The sequence below is a fragment of the Protopterus annectens genome, chromosome 4.part0, assembly GCF_019279795.1.
Source record: "Protopterus annectens isolate FY-2018-M chromosome 4.part0, PAN1.0, whole genome shotgun sequence".
In the NCBI taxonomy this organism is placed as follows: domain Eukaryota; kingdom Metazoa; phylum Chordata; order Ceratodontiformes; family Protopteridae; genus Protopterus; species Protopterus annectens.
The window spans coordinates 170,914,275-170,931,192 of NC_056733.1; the positions used below are offsets into that span (position 1 = coordinate 170,914,275).

General features: G+C 40.5%; 1 protein-coding gene across 4 annotated transcripts in view; it reads right to left on the bottom strand.

The window, feature by feature from the left end:
• Positions 1 to 16,918, bottom strand: part of MYOCD (myocardin) — a 191,388-nt gene that overhangs the window by 160,168 nt on the left and 14,302 nt on the right. The window lies entirely within an intron of this gene.

Consider the following 16,918-nt stretch of genomic DNA (forward strand, 5'->3'; position numbering starts at 1 on the left):
CGATAGCGGACAAGTACCATAAGGGAAAGTTGAAAAGAACTTTGAAGAGAGAGTTCAAGAGGGCGTGAAACCATTCAGAGGTAAACGGGTGGGGTCCGCGCGGTCCGCCCGGAGGATTCAACCTGGTGGCCGCGCTGGGTGAGGTGGATCCCCCTCCCCCTCTGGGTGTGCCGGCTGCCGTCGGGCGCACTTCCTCCGAGGCGGTACGCCGCGACCGGCTCCAGGTCGGCTGGGAAGGCCGCGCGGAAGGTGGCTCCCCTCCCTGGAGGGGAGTGTTACAGGCTGGTCAAAGTAATGAAAGAATTCACATATTCGCAATGCAGTGTTAAGGATGCTGAGAGAAGATTCTATGAAATGTAGTGAAGATGCAGAATGAAAAACTGTAATTAAGCTGCATTTTCTAGAAGAAGACATACGTACCATGAAAGACATTTTAGAAATGTATTTAACAAAAATCACAGTGAATCAGTGAAAAAGAAAAACTGAAAATGTTTCAAGTGACAATATAGGAAGCCAATGATTCACACAGCTACCATTGTAAACAAATGCTGAGATAAAACACCTAAAATTATGTTGTCTCAGCCTTGCTACATTGGATTTATCAACTTGCCAAAGTACATTTTTGCAAGTGACAATACGGCAAAATTAAATAAATGAAAATACATTTCAGTAAAGCTCAAAATATTGTGTTGTTTTCCAGTGAGCAACCCCTTCCTACCCCTTCATATTTGAGAGGCATACCTTACCTCAGAAGAACACAAAAGTGTGAAACAGTACAAACTCGGTAGCAAATGTATTCCTTATTAGTGGCACTCCCTATTACTGACTTCATACACCATAATATTATATTGCTACAAAGTGCACTTTGAGACAAGTGCAGACTGAAAAGGAAAGTCACGTTGTTGCATCAGTATGGCAGCTCCCATCAGACCAAATAAGTTTCTCCCCTTAACATTAATCAAACTTCCATTTAAATTAGACAAATCACTAGCAAGCTATTCCTTAAATGTAGACAATATTTCTGCACAGTTTTTTCTATGTCAGACAGCCAGAGATGCCCAATAATTTAATATACAATGCAGCCCAAATCTCTATTCTAAAGCTCTCATACTCTCAGGTGTTCCACAAGACATGGTCTTAACTCCCTTCCTAGTCAACAACTTCATCATTACTGTCTATATTTATGCAAAATTTCTACTTTTTTGGTGCTGTCCTTTAAATGCATACACTTAATTTTAGTTACTTGTGTTGTTGGCTAACATAATGTTACTATGCAGAAAAAACGAAAGCAATCACCTTTAACACAGAGCTTCCCATATTGCACACTGATTCTTGTATAAGGCCTGCCTTACTTCTCCATGGATGAGAAGTCTATACCAGTCTTTACATATATACTTTTTATTTAGTCTGCACAGACAGGATGAACTGCTGGCCTTAATAGCGTTTGACTGGACAGGTTGCTATGCAACAAAAATAAGCATTACACTAACCTGCTTTCAGCCTTCTGGGCTACTATTATAAAGACATTCTCTCTTTGCTTTTGTTAGATGAACACTTTATTGACAAAAGCAGCTAGGTTCAGCTGGACAGTTGCAGCCTGCACAGCTTAAAGGTTCTACCCTTATATTTTAAACTTCTATTGGCAGCTGCAAATAATACATACTGACCAAAAGTAATGTAGTTTGTCTACATCTCCTAGCAGATGTTCAAAATGTTGGGATAACTGAAGGCAGTCTCACTTTGAGAAAATGTACATCCTGCTGGTAGTTTTCAGTTTATATAGTTGTTTTCTATTCATAACATAAATTCACTGCAACAGACTGTCTTCCCAACCAGAATTATTTTTTCTGCCTTATGTTCAATGATTGCCAGACTAGTTTCCAGCTTCCTTATGGCAGTGAACTAGATAAAGTGGATATTGGTGAATGAATAAATGAATGAATGGACCATATGTTGGCTAACAATTTTTCTTCCTTGGGATAAACCAAAAAGAATTTAAACATCTTAATGCCATAAGAAAATAAATAATATTTCTATAATATTGCCCTGAATTATGTTACTCCAGATTCTGCTTGAACTAATTCAAAGCCATTGTTTTATAAGGGAGAGAATTCTGCCACACACTTATACAGGGATTGTTACCATCTCCACTCTTTACTTAATTATAATCACTGTACAGCTCAGGGGAATTTCTCTCTTCTGGTGACTTTGTTTTCAACTGCCCTTTCAGTCCAAGCCATAGCTTAAAAGCTGAGGCATAGCTTCAGTAGGATGAAGGGGGCAGCTACCCAAAAGATCAGAGTGTTATAGGACCTGATAGTTAGATCCTGCTTGGTCTTCAGTGCATTACATATTGCATTTGTGACCAGAAATCATGCCCTACATGGACTGACTCAAAGCCCTGTCAATATATTGGATATCCTACAGACTGATAAGAGGTGATGTGTGTCTGGGATACAAGGCATCCTCTGAGCCAAAATTGATGGATTTACTCCACATCAGCAAGTCAAATGGCAGCAGAAATACTCAGTCTAAGGATCTAAATCTCTGCTGCAACATCAGCAGAATGGTTTGGAGGGACAGGTATATTTTGCAGAGGATACCGCTGCTGTGGAACAGACTCCCCATCCACATAAAACAAAGTTCATCCCAGTTTGTATTCAAGCACACCTTGGACCTATGGATGTGAAACAGAAAATTTACCCCAGGACTACCCCCTGCACTATTAATGTCCTCTCAAATTATATATGATATGATCTCAGTTATTCTCATTAGGGGTAATATATAATTATTGATCATAGGATGGGTAAGGGCAATCTCTAACCAAATTGCATAGGTTAATTCGAGCACATGAAGGGAAATTGGCGAAGCTTAAAAATTGCCAGCAGGGGCAGCTAGACCTGTACTTACCTATGAACATATAAATGAAGCAATATAGTGCTCTGCACGTGGTACCTATGAACCTATAAATGAAGCACTGTAGTGCCCTGCACATGGTACCTATGAACCTATAAATGAAGCACTGTAGTGCTCTGCACGTGGTACCTATGAACCTATAAATGAAGCGCTGTAGTGTCCTGCATGTGGTACCTATGAACCTATAAATGAAGCACTGTAGTGTCCTGCACATGGTACCTATGAACCTATAAATGAAGCACTGTAGTGCTCTGCACGTGGTACCTATGAACCTATAAATGAAGCACTGTAGTGCTCTGCACATAGTACCTATGAACCTATAAATGAAGCACTGTAGTGCTCTGCACATGGTACCTATTAACTTATAAATGAAGCACTGTAGTGCTCTGCACATAGTACCTATGAACCTATAAATGAAGCTCTGTAGTGCTCGTTACGTGGTACCTATGAACCTATAAATGAAGCACTGTAGTGCTCTGCACATAGTACCTACGAACCTATAAATGAAGCACTGTAGTGCTCTGCACGTGGTACCTATTAACTTATAAATGAAGCACTGTAGTGCTCTGCACATAGTACCTATGCACCTATAAATGAAGCTCTGTAGTGCTCGTTACGCGGTACCTATGAACCTATAAATGAAGTACTGTAGTGCTCTGCATGTGGCATAACTGTAGCAGCCTCCTTTTTTTTTACTTAATGTTGGGAAGAGTGTCAGATAAGGGATGGCACCAGACACAAGAATAGCCATCTGCGTCTCTGCTTAAAAGATCTGCACGATTAGCTCTTATCAATGATAAAATAAACAAACATTCTGTGTTATTACCAACTCCCCATGTCTCCTTACTAGCTGATTTGTTGAAAACCTGATTTTGTGTGTGATGACAGTTGTATTATATGTGTTCATGTTTTCACAAGTTCCACTGGTGGAGGGTCTGGCCCAACTGGGCAACTTAGGTCTGATGTCAGAAGAGCACCTGTGGATGATCATGATGGCAGCATGCTGGTGTTACATTCCACAGACACAGTGGCAGTCACTGCAGTGATACAGGGGGAGGGCTCACAGACATTTACCATTACAGTTGGCCCTGTAGGCTGTAAGCTCAGCACACAGACACACCAGTGCATGACAGACATCCTATACCTGAGAGTCGCTTATGGGCTCCAACTGTGGTCCCAGGGCTCAGAGCATCTGATATGGGCACCGTCTATGAGGTGTATGTGTTTACCACAGAAGAGAGCTGAGGGTGATAATGGAACTATCATGCCTCCAGGTCTGTTCCTGAGATGGCTGTGGCACTCAGAATTAACAGAGGATGTTCAGATTAGTGATCCATGCACAAACAGCTGCTACCTACAGCACTGTGGAGATAGAGAGTGTGTGCTCCACAGCTTGTGAAATGATGTGAGTCACCAGTACAGTGACATGGAATGTAGTGGCATTGAGCAAACAGTGACATGGAGCATAGGGACATTGAGCAAACAGTAACATGGAGTATAGGAGCATTGAGTAAACAGTGTCATGGAATATAGTGGCATGGTGCAAACAGTGACATGGAGTATAGTGGCATGGAGCAATAGTGGTCTGGAGCAAATACTGTTGCTGAGATCATTAGTAGCAAATGTTGGATCCATGTGCGCCTTCATGAGAATCATCATAAATGCCATCTTGTCTGCTTCAGTTGATTACATAAGGCCATATTGTGTGACATGGCAGGTACAATAAAAATCTGCTGCAGATGTCTGAAATATATTTCAGTGACCCTCTTGAGGTTTCTAGACAACTGGAACATTTTTTCAGGAGTGACAATACATGCTTCACTATATTTCATTTTGCCATATTGGCTCTGTTATAGGCCATTTTATGCATGGTCTGGAGGTTGTTTATAGAGGTTATCAACAAGGACTCTAGGGGATATCCAGCATCCCCTGCACACATAGCAAACAGCATACTACATTTGGCCTGCTTCTTACTTGTGTGGTAACTTTTTTTGCATAGCTCCCTTGTCTATCTAGCATGTATGTGCAACAATACATCCAGATGAATCTATGTTAAATTCTCTTGCACAAACTTTTAGTATAGTTGGACATGTGCCAAATGGATGAATTGTGTGACTTGCCTTGGTGGTAGACACTCACATTATAAATAATGTCTTGACAACTTGGACAGTGTAAATTACCTACCAGTTCAGGGATTGAAAGCCCTTCCTGCTGAAGGTCCCTTAGAACCAGATGGTTCCTTGATGGAAACATATATCCAATCTATAGCTCCTGTTATCTTAGTGAAATTGCATATGTTGTAAAAATCCCACACTGTGCTGGTTCTTCTCTCTTTTCTCCTGGGAAACCAGATGTGTTCCTCCACAAGCTGTAATGTACTGCTGAGAAGTTGATTTAGGATTTGTAAGGTAGAGGCCTGTGGTATCTCTAATGTGTTCCTGTAGGTTACTGGAAGATTTCTGTAGTTAAGATGGTTAAAGATACATCTATTTTACTGTTCACTGGAACTGGCACGCTATTCTTCTCTCATGATTGCACTCATAGACAGCCCAGTTTGACCAGGTCCATTACAGTAGCCCTGTCCACACAGGAATGGTCCGCAGTCTTTTGTCTATAAGCTGGTGGTATACCAGATGCTGTCTGTACCTCGTCTGCTGGAGGTGATGATTGTGACATACAACATTGCATGCATTGGCTTTGATGGTTGCTACTAACACATGCTGGTGTGCTATGACCTGCTGCTATTTATAGCACTGATCCTGTAATGTGCACCAGAAATTTCAGGGTTCAAAAAGGGTATGTGCCATAGGGCAGTATACCCTTGGTGCGTATTTTGGAATCAGAACACACATTTTTTATGTGTACTCTGTCTTTTATTTGACTGGAGTTCATTATTTATTCTCATGTCATTATGCAGACGTCGGCATGCATTGCACATCGCACTATTTTGATTCCTGAGTGACTGAGCTAACTCTGCATATGGTCACTGCCTGATAATTTGTTCTGCACAATTTCCTACATCTCTACAAACCCCAGCCCATAGCATAACAATAATATGTTCTCAGAATAATCAGGTGGGATGCATTGTAGTATCGTAAGTACTGCCATTGACAGATGTTCCTGGAGCTGAAGTAGAATCAGTGAAACAACCAACAGTGAGGTTTATGTCACAGAATAGGCTAAATCCTGTAAATTAGCATTTTAGCCTTCTTCCGAATGCTTAGTTAATTTAAAATAGTGCATTTAATTAGGTATAGACTCTATACATGTTAAATAAATATTTAGTTAACTTTGTGAACTTAATTATGCATTTGCTGTGGATAATGTATGTTTTCACTTTAGAAATCAAAACATGTTTGTAAAAGTAAAGCCAAAAGAAAGACGCTTATAACTTACATTCACTTTTTGTACTATGAGTCTTTACAACACAACAGATAAATGTAGTATAACATACTGGGTGGGGGTGGTGGGGTGGTGGAGGGGATTCAGAGGAATTATTGCCACAGGAATATTAGGACTTTTCTGGTAAAATCTATTATGGCTACAACAGTAAAAAGTGATTCATAGATATATCAGAACTGCATGAAGCAAAAGTGCATTAAGGGCTCATTAGCATGTCCCTGGATTGAATACGGTGTGGTTACAAGTAACTGGGCTAGTGTTCCTGCAACCAATCCATGCAGTGCTGTTGTACAGCTCCTGCAAACACGTACAAGCACACATAGGCACACATGTGCACATACACACATATTTACAAAAAGTAACATCCACACTCACGCAAACACACCAAGACAACTCCAGGAATGCCACTACATACACACACACACACACACACACACACACACACACACACACACACACACACACACACACACACACACACACACACACATATATATGCATGCCTCCCCACCTCCACGTGTATGGCTTTATAGTACTTCCTTGCTGCGATGATAACAGCTTGCTCCTGCAATAGATATCGATGAGTGTGCACTGTCAAAAGGCAGTGCATATTTCTATTGCTTTACTCCCCAGGTGATGTGGTAGAGCTTGTCTTTGAGTTGCTCTACTGCACTGTTCTGATCCTGGTGAAAGGGTCTGGGAAGACACACATGACTGATTTGCATTAGCTCACCCCTGGACTGCAGCATTTGCATGTGTCTTTCTCCAGTGAAAATCCCTGTAGTGTTCCATGCTGGAGCCTACAGCTACAATTGTCACTGAATTTCTCCCTCATATTGCACTGAGTAACCCTACAAAAGGAGGATTGTGCAGTGTGTTATGTGTTTTTGAATTCTGGCCATTCTCTGGTCTGTTACAGTGTGATTATATAATGTTATGAAGTGTTATATATTTTGCAGCTTGAATTTAGCAAATGTATGTATTTATGAGATCAGTGATAAATAGGTCACAAAAACCTGAAGTAGCCTTAATTTTACAAATCAGACCCTGGAGAAAAATGATATACATTAGCATATGAAGAAGTGCTCAGTAGAGGGATTAAAATATGAAAAATAGCAAAGAAAACAAATTAGGAACCTATTTGCAATATACTGACATGTATTGGAGATTTAAAATAACATTATTAAAATCATTCAATACTTTACATGTTTTGAGGCGATATTCCTGTGACCAGAGGCTTCTTATAAGGTGCAACTTGAGAGCACAAGGAAGTTTAATTGTTTAAGGACTGAAAGCATGTGAGTGGGAAGTCTTAAATTTTATAATCCTGCTGCTCAGAAAACATTCAGTGCATATTATAAAGCAGTTAAGGATTTTGAGTTTGTAAGTGGAAGCCATGGATTCTAAAGGCAGTGAAGAGCAATGTCTAATGTGATAGACTTCTAGACTGATGACCTGCACTACAATTCTCTAGTTGCCACCATCATAGTATGTGGCCCTGAGCAAGTCAAGTAAGGTCACTGTACTGTGAAAAAATCCCTATAAGTGAGGCACATAAATTCAGTCTAATAGGACAAGGGAACTATTAAATCAACAAGGTGCTAAATAAATATTAAGCTGAGCCGATATGTAGCTTGTCATAACACATGAGTTGTCAATATGCCCAAACATGTTTGTAAAAGTAAGTGTTTGAAGAATTGTAAAAGTTTTAAAAGCCTAGTTGGCATAATGCTTAAGGTCTTTGTCTACAATGTACAAAGTACAAGGTTTGAGCCTAACTTCTATCCAATGCCTGTAATGAGTTTTCATGTTCTTCCTGTGTATCTGGGGTGGTTCCTTTCTTCCCAAAAACATCCTGATCCCCTCCCTCAAACTCACTCAAGATTGGAGTTGTAGGCAGCAATACAGATGCTATATGCTGCCTATAAGGAGGAAGAGCTGAATAGACTGACTGCATTGGGCATCAACTGTGCCATGCAGTATCCTCAAAATAGAGGACATGAATGGGTCTAGGTGATTTTGGCCTTGCTGACTAATGTCACCAAAATGGGCATGGCTGTTTGCCACTGATAAGTGAGATGAGGACCCAGCCTACTCTGACCTATGCCAGGAACCTATGCTAATGGTAGGAGGGGTGTATGTGTCCCTTTTGGCCAGTGTGTGCCTACCATAAAGCCCTGGATCAATAAGCTACTGGCTGGCTGATACTGCCCAGTTTCCCAGCTTGGGCTACCTGGAATAGCTCTGTTGAGTGAAAGCTGGATGTAAAACCAATCTGCCAAACATGAACTAAGAATTACTACGCTTAGTGTAGGTTCACTCAGAGGATGCACCGTGGAAATGGGTGACATGATGGTAAGAAGAATGCTGGGCATCCTATGTATCCAGGAGACAAGATAGAAGGGCAGTGCAGTAGTCCAGAGTATACTACACAGGAGGAGGGCAAAGTAGAAATGGTGTGGGAATTGTGGTGAGGAAGAGGGATCAGAAGACAGTATGGGATATCATCAGAATTAGTGACAGACTCATGGCAATCAGACTTCAGCCTAATGATAGGGCTGCATTCATAGTCTCAGCCTGTTCCCCACAGTGATAGTAAGGAAAAGAGTGCAGCAGTTGCAGGTACTACTTGATGAAGCAGGACACCATGAATTGGTGTTTATAATGGGTGACCTGTATGTACATATCGTCCAGACAGAACTGGATATGAGGACTTTCTGGGTCCACATGGGTGAGCAACAGGAATAAAGAAGGAGAGGCCATTCTGGAAAATAGCTTGATGGTGGCTGCCAACACATGGTTCAGCAAGAGAAAGAATCAGAAGATCATATACAAAAGTGGCCAACATGCAGCTCTGGTAGGTAAGAAAAAAGCACTGGGATAGAATCAGTGATTGCGAAGTTGTTCAAATGAAACAGTTGGCCCACAGAATAAACCCCTGGTCAGTACAATCAGCTACAAACAGTGGTCAGAGAAAGAAAAAAAGGAAATAGGTGGAGCTGAAGAAGAATGACAGCACCTCAAAACAGCTTGTGTGAGGACTACAGCACAGACATGTGGCCAAGCCAGGTACTGAAATAAGGTACATAAGGAAAACTGGTGGTGGAATGCAGAAGTTCAGGAAGTCATCAAAAGAAAGAAGTGCAGATAGAAAAGACAGACCAGGCTAGGAATACTAGTTGGCTAATCTAAGCAACAATCTAAGTGAAGAGTTGCAATAAAAAAGAACAAGGCATCAGAGGCAATCTATAACTTCTGGATAGTGACCTAGTATATGGAAACTCATCAGGCTGCAAGGCAAAGTCAGAAAGATAACGGATGCCAGGAGCAAGCTGCCCACCAGTCCACAGGACTTCAAAGGCTGATGGAAGGAATACTTTCAGCAGCTTCTAAATGCAGAAAACCCCACAGAAGCTGAATTGCCCAGATACAGCCTATGATGAAAGAAGAGGGGGAGCCTACTCTAGAAGAAGTAAAAAGATTAAGTCAGGGAAAGCATTAGGGTCATATGAGATCTCCATAAATATGATCAAGATGTTGGGGGAGGTAGGGGAGAAATGGCTCCTGAGGGTACTCATTGTGATATGAACTGGAGAATAAACATACTAGTGCCAGTGTACAACAGCAAAGAGGACATTCACAGCTGTGAGCAATATACAGACATTAGACTCCTCTCACACTACATGAACACACTGCTGAGGAGGATGTTTCATAAATAAATATGAAAAGCAGTAGAAAGAAAGATAGGAGATGGGCAGTACAGATTCAGATCAGGTGCAGCACAACTGACCTGATGTCTGTAGTGAGATAGACAGTTGAGAAGAAGCTAGAGATGAGAAAAAATCTCAATGAGCATTCCAAAGCTTGGAGACAGCATATGACAAAGTTCCAAGAAAGGCTGATTTGGACAGTCCTGCCATAGTTCTGATTCACAGAAATAGTGGTAGAAATAGTGCAGGCTATGTAGAAAGACCCAATGACTCAAGAGGGGTTCCTAGTGGTAGTGGGGGCCCACAGCTGTTCATACTGGTGATCTACATTTGCTAACAGGTTGGAGGGGACAGATCAACAAACAGATTCTGAGCAAGAACTTCAGCAAAGAATAGGGGAATGGAATGCAAATCTGAAGGCACATGGGATGAAACTGAATACAGGTAAGATGGTAGTAACGGCAGCATATGGGAGAAATCAGAAAAAGCAGAGAACTGATATAAAAGAGAAAAATAGTAGAACTGATTAACAACTTTCAATTATTTGGATTGGGTGGTTGAGGAGATGGGAAAGTCTGAATGAGGAGGTCATAACTAGAATTAGAGAGGCTACAGCCAGCTTTCACAATGACAGAAGAATGCCAAAGAAGCTGAAAAGTAAGTTGTACAAAACACTGGTGAGACCAGTACTACTGTATGGTACAGAAACTTAGGCAGTAAAGACAGAGCAGTTGAGGAAATTAGATGTGATGGAGATAAAGTGCCTGAGATGTGTGACAGGATGCACACTGTGGAATAGACAAAAATAATAACATCAGAGCAGTGGCCAGAGTAGCTCCAGTTGTCCATAAGATCAAAGAGAACAGGTTACAGTAGTTTGGGCACATGTCAGAAAAGCAGAAGACAATATGGTGAAGAAGGAAAGACAAGAAGAAGGCAAGAAAAAAAAATTAGGGCATCCAGCAAAGAAGTTGATGGCTTGTGTGAGAGAAGACTTGTGACAGTGAGGCATGAATGTCGAAGGAAGTAGGAGGGTGTCATTGAATAGAAAGATAGATGGCTACAGTTGAGACAACACCATGATTCCATGTAGAAAACGGAAACATGGGTTTGATGATGATGATTGTCAGTATTATGAAGGGGGTAGTGGGGAGCTCTGAATGCATTTTGCACTTCACTCAAGTTTGGCTTTGAACTCAGATACTTTGTTTGCTTGTGACTCTAAAAAAGTTAGTGAACTAGCAGTCTTGTTTCATTGAACTTCTTAAACAGAGTGTTGTGTACAGTGGGGAAAAAGATCAAGTATCTGCCATGTGTTTTGAACTCTTTTAAATGTCTGCACTTGTGCTTGTATGTTTCAAACTTAGGATTAAGTTTCTGAATTTACAAAAATAAAAAATGTAGCTACTCTAAAGTGAAGAATAAAATTGTTTATTTAGCTGTTTAATGGTATGGGTACAAGACAATTAATTATATTCACAATTAAACACACTACAAACCGAGCCAGCTTTTTATAGATATTCAGCTAGTGATATAAACAAGTTAATCAGATGAAATAATCAAAAGGTCATTACAATGCAGGCACACAACCAGAATTAATTGGCTGTTCAGACCACATCATGGCGCTTCTACTTTGTCATGTGTGCCTGATTCAGACTTCATTGGTAGAAGAACCTAGTGCTTTCCTGTCATCGGTTTCGCTACTGCCTGAAGGGCTTGAACTTTCAATACATGGTAGCCTTCACTATTTGACAAAAAGCAATGCCAAAGGGCTTTTAGATTTCCTGTTGCAAATATACCAGATATTCTGTAATCTCTTTTTAAAGGCGCTGTATATTTTATCTGCTTAGCCAGAGTTAAAATGCACATTGTAATGTAATTTATGCATTTTGTCCTGAAATTTGCAGAGCTTCCCAGTATTATATTTGGTACTGCTTCTGCACAAAAGAATTAACAGCATCAGGTGCATTTTCTACATAAAAATGCTGGTTGGCTGCTTGTGCTAGTAGCTATTGACACACTTGCTTGCTGCCAGTTGCCCTAAATGGCAAGTACCCTAACTCCCACTAGTTCATCCTAATTAATTGCCAGGTCCTCCTGTCACCCAGCCCTACTGAACTACATAGCCCTGCCAGAGACTGAACTCTGACTTTAAAACTCCCATCTGACACCTAACCCTAATGACAGCACTGCAGTCTCACAGTCTGCCCTAAACTTCTCTCCTACCTCCCTAAACCTAAAACCCTGATTGCTCCCTAAACCTAAAGTGCTACTCCCTCTCCCTAGCTCTAAACCCCCCATCCATTCAAAATAACCTAAAATTCCCCTCCAGCTACCCAACCCTAAACTCCTCTTCTGTTCCACAACCCTAAAACTCCCACTACCTAAATCTAAATCCTCCCCTCTGAATCTCTGCCTGAAAACCTAACCTGCACTCTCACCCCCTCCCCATCCCAATTACTCAACGCATCTGCTGCCCTTACCTTGCTCAAACCCAGCTGTTTTCTTTGGGCTTGGTATGGCAGCTGTACTCTGTGTGCACAGCAACTGCATCTCACCCAAACATGTAGTCAGGTTCAAGCACAAACAGGAGAGCATGCAAACTAAAAGATGCCTGAATTCCTGGCTTCAGTATAATGGTCTTTGAGCACCTGGGGTCCTAAAAATATACCTTCATTGGTTGATTTAATACAGAACCTTTAAATCTGACAGTTAATGAAACAATGCATTTTTAGTATAGATTAATAAACCAGTCAGGTACTATTTTAGACATAATGGGAGTCCTTCTTTAAAGCACCCCACTGCTGTCTAAAATACCTTAAAAAATACAAATAAAAATATTCTATACTGCACCTGACAAGGCTGACATCTACTTCTGCAAATACAGAAATGTGCAATTAAATGCTTTGCAGTGTTGTTAGGGAGCCATATAACAGTGTAATTAGACAACCTATGAGAATTACTTCCTATAAAATATGTTTGTCATGTTGCTGGACCTCACGGTATAATTAGTTATTTTCATCATACCTTATTTAAAAAAAACATATTTATTAATTCCTTACTTTGTGATATATAATTTAGTTTCCCTACATTTAAACAGCTAAGGTGCTGAAAAGGTTCATATATCTCTCAAGAGTCTTATATGCCCAGGATAACAGTAATGAACAATGTAGCAATTAATTGCAAGCCACATTTTACAAAGGTGCAAGTAACCAAAAACTTATTCTATATACATATCCTCACATCTAAAAAAGAAACATTACTTTTAAATTGTGCTTAAACTTGAACTTTCTCTCCATGCGTTGATTATTTGTATTTTGACAAAACATATAACTTTGTGATTTTTCCTAATCCAATAAACTCCAAAACTGATTGCCCTCAGTCTGAAATAGAATTCTTTATAACAATTATGGAATTGATTTTAAAATCAAAATATATTTAGTTTGGACAAATACCTTTTTGTGTTCAACATTTGTTATAGAAGCACAACGTAAAACTCACCCCAAGGGAAGTATTGTTGTAATAGCTGTGCATTTTTCATTATTTAAAATGCTGTTATTCTGTTGTGAAACGTTCTGTTTTAAACTGAGGATAATAGGTTTTCAAAATAAAAATTTGTCTCAGTGCTTTGTGCTCTGCAACATGTAAAATACTTGTGCACATTCTATGTCTACTATTGCTAGCACACTTTTGCTTTTATATGAAAAGTCCTTTATCAGTTTCAAACAGAGCACCTGCTACATATGAAAATTGCATGGATGTGAAAAAGGTCTAATTAATGAATGCAATTATTATTGAAGTTTTGGTTATCATTTTCCTGACCCTAATAATTGATCACAAAGATGAGCATTCTAAATTTGTATGCACTTTTTTGGAATGCTGCAGGATGTCTTCTTGTATAGATTGTATGTTGTTCCCATGTTTGCACAGGTTTCTAGAAAGGTCTTTGGTTTTAGCCTGCCTTCTAAACAGATAGTGTTAGGATGATAGGTAACACTCATTTCTCCCTAGATATAAATCTGAGTATAGGTGCATGAGCACCTGCTTCCCACGGTTAATCAGTGTCCCATCTTGAGTTGGCTGCTTCCTTATACCTACTTATACCTCTTGCTTGGTGGGGTAGGCTCTTGCCTCCTGCATACCTGAGCTGATGAGATTAGGTAAAGAAAACTGATGTGAGCATATGTAGTTCTGTTGAGTCAGAAGTGAAATACTTAGGGCGTACAGTAGTATATAATCTATTTAACTTATTTAGGCAGATATTTTCCTTGCAACATTTTTAGACTGGCTGTTTTCTGTTAACTTTTTTCAGTGATAGGACTGCTATTTGGAGTGGCTAGAACCGTCAGTTGCTTCATATTTTAAACATTTCTATTTTTAATGGAGAACTTGAATGTTTACCCATAATGAAATGCATTTCTTTTCATTAGTAGTATTTCTTGTGAATGACAGAGATGTTCCTTTTCCTTTCATATTTTGTTTCCTAAGATTTTACACTAAATGCTTAGTATAGTGTTTTGCAGGACAGTACTATAAGCTTATGCCATCACTCTTATTTCTGATGCTGAGACAGTAATGATATTAGATTTTACTTTTTATATTCTTTTTTCTGACCTCTGCCTGCAGCATTCAAACCCTGCTGTGACATACTCATTAATTCCCCATCACTACAGTGAAAGACACTTGCAATACATACCCCACTCACCAGGGCTGCTGTGCATAGTTGCAGCTGCAAAGGCCTGCTACACCTCCCTCTGTATATTTATGTGCCCCCACATGCTCTATGAAAGCTGCTACATAAATGAGCTTGGCAGAGCCAAGCACACCTCTTGGGCCCATATGCTACACACACACACACACACACACACACACACACACACACACACACACACACACACACACACACACACACACACAAGCACATACATCTCTCTCTCAAAACACTGTAAAGAGCTAGACTGCCTCTGTCCTGTCAGGATGGGTAAGCTGACATTGGTTACTTATTTCCAGCCTCCCTCACTGAATCCTCCATGGGCTGAGTTGCAAGCTGATCCTGGGTCTTTTGGGTCATAATCATTGGGTCACTATCCCTTTATGTCTTAGAACTGGTAGCATCAGGTTACATGTACGTGATGAGCAAACTGTAGGCATAGTTTTTGAAGGTGACAGTTGAAGTCCCATTAGGACTGCTGCCTGCTGAGAGGGCTGGTACTGTGTTCAATAGCACTAAAACAGACCAAGGGATAGGCACATTAGTGGTCTCCTGACTACATGTCTAGTGACTACATATGAATGCCTCTTCATACAAAATGTCTTTCGTAATGTTCATTGCATTTAATGTACATTTTATTCCTGATAATATTCTAAATAAATAAGCATGTGTGTATCTGTGTGTGTGCGTGTGTGCGTGTGTGTGTGTGTGTGTGTGTGTGTGTGTGTGTGTGTGTGTGTGTGTATGTCTGTGCATGCATGCAGACATGTGAGTATGTGTGTGTGTGTGTGTGTGTGTGTGTGTGTGTGTGTGTGTGTGTGCGTGCGTGAGTGTGAATGTGTGTGACAGAGTTGGTGGGTGGATGGTTTTTTTGTGTGTGTGTGTGTGTGTGTGTGTGTGTGTGTGTGTGTGTGTGTGTGAGAGACAGAGTTGGTAGGTGGGTGGTTTTGTGTGTGTGTGTGTGTGTGTGTGTGTGTGTGTGTGTGTGTGTGTGTGTGTGTGTGTGTGCGCGCGTCTGTGTGTACGTCTTTTTGTGCATGTGTGTGAAATAAAGGATGGCATTCTGACTATATCCCAGATGCCTCAGGTTTGACTAACAGTCTATGCGCTTGAGAAACAAGCTAGGAATGCGTGATGTTAAGGTCAGCTCACCTATCTCAGGCAGAAGAAGTTAAGTAAGTCTCATTGTAGGAGTGCTGCCTACTGGAAAGTCTGGCATTGTGCTTCAGTGCACAGGAACTCAATGGCACAAGTCTGACCAAGCATGATGGACTCTGTTTCTGTTTTCCTTCAAGGATGAAATGAATGATTCCTTTTGGGCATGGTTGGATGATCATGGGTGTAGCGGGGACTACAAAACTTATGCTCTTACTTAACATTAATGAAATAAACAGGCACTGTCTATAATACAGGTGAGTATGTCTTATACTTACTTTGTAAACAAGATCTGTGACCTTCTGATCCCTAGTGTAACCCCAAGTGAAGGATAACAAGTTTACACATCCATAGTGGGGATACAGGCTGATGTCGTACTCTGCTTATTTAATGAGCACATTGTTTGCACCACATAATATTAAGGCCCAGGGAGTTAAAACTGTTTACATGTTGGTGTCATGGGGGAATTTTAATGTACTCATACTTCAAAATGCCTTCATGATGCTGTTACAGTATTCCTCTTCTACTTATCACATACTATGATCCTGAAATGAGAGAGGTATTTAGTAATTATGGAAAACTGAAGATGGAGCTTTCCATAGGTACCTATGCTCAGCCTCATCATCACCATCATCATCATCATCAGTCCCTTTTTTCCCATTTTCTACATGGGGTCAGGGTATAATGTTAACTGTTGCCATCTCTCTTGCCTTCTTCAACAATCATGCCTGACTGTCACAGGTCTTTTTTCACACAATCCATCTACCTCTTTGCTGGATGTCCTCGTTTCCTCTTACCTTTTTCCTGTCTGTCCCAAATCTTCTTCACCAGATTGTCTTCTGCTTTTCTGTACATGTGTCTGAACCACTGTAATCTGTTCTATTTGATCTTTTCTGCAATTGGAGCTACTTTGACCTCTGCTCTTATGCCATCATTTCTTCATCTGTCTCACAGTGTGCATCCTACCACCCTTCTCAGGCACTTAATTTCCATCACCCAAAGCTTCTTCATTTGCTTTGCCTTT